This window comes from Gracilinanus agilis, chromosome 5 (genome assembly GCF_016433145.1).
Source record: "Gracilinanus agilis isolate LMUSP501 chromosome 5, AgileGrace, whole genome shotgun sequence".
Lineage (NCBI taxonomy): Eukaryota > Metazoa > Chordata > Mammalia > Didelphimorphia > Didelphidae > Gracilinanus > Gracilinanus agilis.
The window spans coordinates 112,066,341-112,069,555 of NC_058134.1; the positions used below are offsets into that span (position 1 = coordinate 112,066,341).

Here is a 3,215-nt window from a genome sequence, read left to right on the forward strand (position 1 = left end):
TCCCAAAGGTAAATGCCAAAACTTTCCTCAATATCATCAGGGCCCCATAGAAAGTTGCAGCCATGGCTATCCCTGATGGTACATATGCCAAAGCATCACCCACTGATATTGTTAACCACATGTAAATATCATATATTTCTATCATTTGTTTGAAAAATTGGGGAACCGTTATCAGCCAAAAGGTGGCACAAGCCTGCCAAATCCCATATATCAGCACCCCAGAGCACCCCAGTGTGACAATGGCCCTGTTGATAAAGCTGGCCTTACTGATCTCTTCCCACACAGGTTCTGAAATAAAAATCCTAGGTTGGCTGGCTCAAAACTGTTATGTTGATAATAACAGAGATGTTTGGGAAGCTGAAAAGAGTTGGCCTGAAACTAGAAATCTGCAGGGCTCACTCCTCCCACATACACAGATTAGAGTGAGTAGGGAGGAGTAGATACTCCTTACTCTTCACCCCTTCCACCAAGCAGTTGGAAATCAGTTGGAAATGGAAGCAGGACTGATGTCCTCTATCAAGGCTCAGCAAGGCAAATCTCTAATGATGGTCACTTTCTCAACTTATGTTCCCCACAGGTTTGACTGAGGGGCACTAGGTGAAGCTTGATGTGTTGTTATCAGGGACAGATGAGGATCTGACTTCTTTGGCTGGCAACTGAAAGGAACCAAGCTTTATGGTAGCTGTGAGTATGCCCAAAATAATAGTCAGGCACAACTACTAAAAGATGAAGTTTTTACTAATAAAAGAAGGGAAGGCTGGGCAGGGAAGGGGTATCTAGGATTTGGATAAGATCCGGGAAACCCTGAACTGTTAGGTAGAAATTCCCCCCCCCCCCCCAGGAGGGAGTGGCAGACTTTATATCTAGCTGGCCCTCAATTATAAGAATTACTTTTAATATATAAAATAACTAAATGAATAACAAAATGCTATAGCAAGAAAGGTCTAATCCTGTTAGACAGACAAACTCCTGGGAATAAACCACAATGGCTTTTGCCACTATGGCCACCAAGGCAATCCCCAAACCGGGACCAGCAAGCAAAGTGACCTGCTCACTTCAACCCCCAGGAATCAACTGTTTAACTCCTTTCCAATTGTTCCCTCACCCAGAATTCTCCAGAGGGGGTTCTCCTGGAATTCTGGGTGACGCTTGATCCTGTATCTTGCAGGAATTCGACCCTGCCATTTTCCATGTTACACTTTGTTATAGTTTTTTCTATTTCAGTAAAAATGTTTCTTGGTAGTTTGATAAGTAAATTAAGTAAATTAATTTGAGTAGGATGGTCATTTTTATTATGTTAGCTCATTCTACTCATGAGCAACTCAATGTTTTTCCAATTATTTAGATCTAGTTTTAATTGTTTGGAAAGTGTTATATAGTTGTGTTTGTATAATTCCTGTGTTTGTTTTGGTAGATAGATTCCTAAGTATTTTATATTGTCTAGTGTGATTTTAAATGGTATTTCTCTTTCAAACTCTTGCTGCTGAGATGTGTTGGAAATATATAGAAATGCTGATGATTTATGTGCATTTATTTTGTAAAAAAGGAAGTAATATTAACATTGCTGGTTGTATCATTAGTCTAGCCTTCAGAGTTATGTGGTTATGGGGATGGTACACAGAGAATGAGTGAGAAGAGGATTTAGATAGAACTCTCAGGGGTAATTGAGCAATGAACTCAGTTTTCTATGCATGTTCCCATATAAGAAGAGACTTTCTGGTTGCTCTGCTGAGGGTCTCACTCTATAGCTCTAGTAGTCAGGGGATGGGTGGTGCCTGCAGTTCTGGGCATTTTTCAATCTGTAGCCATCTTATTTTGCTATTTCACAGTCAGACATTGTATACCTTTGAAATGGTGGTCCATGGCGCCCCAGATTCAGTGAACAGTTGAGTATTTGATTATATAATCTGAAGATATTCCTTCTCTCTCTCTCTCTCTCTGTCTCTGTCTCTGTCTCTCTCTCTCTGTCTCTCTCTCTCTTTATACCTTTTCTTAAAAGAAACCTGCCCTGTGAGGGTGCAGAGCTATGAGATAAAGGTTGTTTGGAAAACCTTCTACTGATTGGAAAAGGCTAATTACACATTATTCCCCTATACCGGGTGTAGCTCCATTATTTCTTGCTTTCTCTCTATTTTGATGTGAGGCAAAGAACAAAAATAGATTAAAGTGCATTTAATTTAATTTTTAAAAAATATGGAATATTTTACGAATTTGCATTTTGTCCTCATACAGGGGCCGTGCTAATAATCTCTGTGTTGTTCCAATTTTAGTATATGTGCTGCCAAAGCAAGCACTGAGGTGCATTTTAAAAAGCAATTTGGAGCAAAACAGCTATGTAGAACAGAAATTCTATTTTGTGGAACGTGAAGGAAAAAGTAGATGGAATGTTATTCAGAGGTCTTAGAGATCATGATGTCTTTCTAGGATTTGGCAGACAAGGTCCCAGATCACGTTTCCCTTAGGGCATTTAGAGACTAAAATTAAGGGGAAAAAAAGCAAGCTGTAACTGACATTTTAATTCTGAGCTGCCCAAAGTCCCATTATTAGCAGAGCCACAGGGTTAAGAGCAGTGGATTTTTCCCAGGGCTTTTGATTTGAAAAGAAATATGAGGATAAATTTTCTACTTAGGCCTAAGAGATTGTTATAGTTAAATTAAGTAGTAGTTGATAAAAGTTAAGGTTTCTATTTACGTAGAAATATAGTCCTTTCTGGGCTATCTTTATAATTGACGGTACCCTCCATGGGTAAAATTCTAAGAGAATAGCTACTACTCAGGTTCTAGGGCAAAATCTGGGGATGTGGAATTCCAATTACTATAGCTCATGAGCTCTCACCAGTTATCTTTTCCCCATTAGTCACCCAGTAGATGCAATATCTCATAGCAAAGACACTTTCTATGATAGCCTAGTAAGAACCATGGGTAAAAATAATTTACCTCCCACAAACCTGGGATGTATTTTCTCAAAAATATTCAGTCCATGGGAAGAGTGGGCACAGACTTAGGGTACAGCCATAGTATGGTGCACAAATAGAGAATGAACATGGCAAAGCAACTCTCTAGGATTTAATATTCTTGATGTCTTTTCTTTCCTCATGGAGTCCTTCAAAGTATAGCATTTCTTCCTGGTTGGGTAAGTTAGTTAGGCTTCCAGGGTCTATTTGTCTGTGTAGCTAGCTCAGTTGTCCCTTCTCTCCCTCTCCCTCTCTCCCTCTT

General features: G+C 39.6%; 1 non-coding gene across 1 annotated transcript; it reads right to left on the minus strand.

Moving 5' to 3' along the window:
* Positions 1-2,187: 2,187 nt before the first annotated feature.
* On the minus strand, positions 2,188-2,294 carry LOC123250865. The gene has a single exon (XR_006506481.1). It is a non-coding gene; the product is annotated as a U6 spliceosomal RNA (small nuclear RNA).
* Between the last annotated feature and the right edge of the window lie 921 nt (positions 2,295-3,215).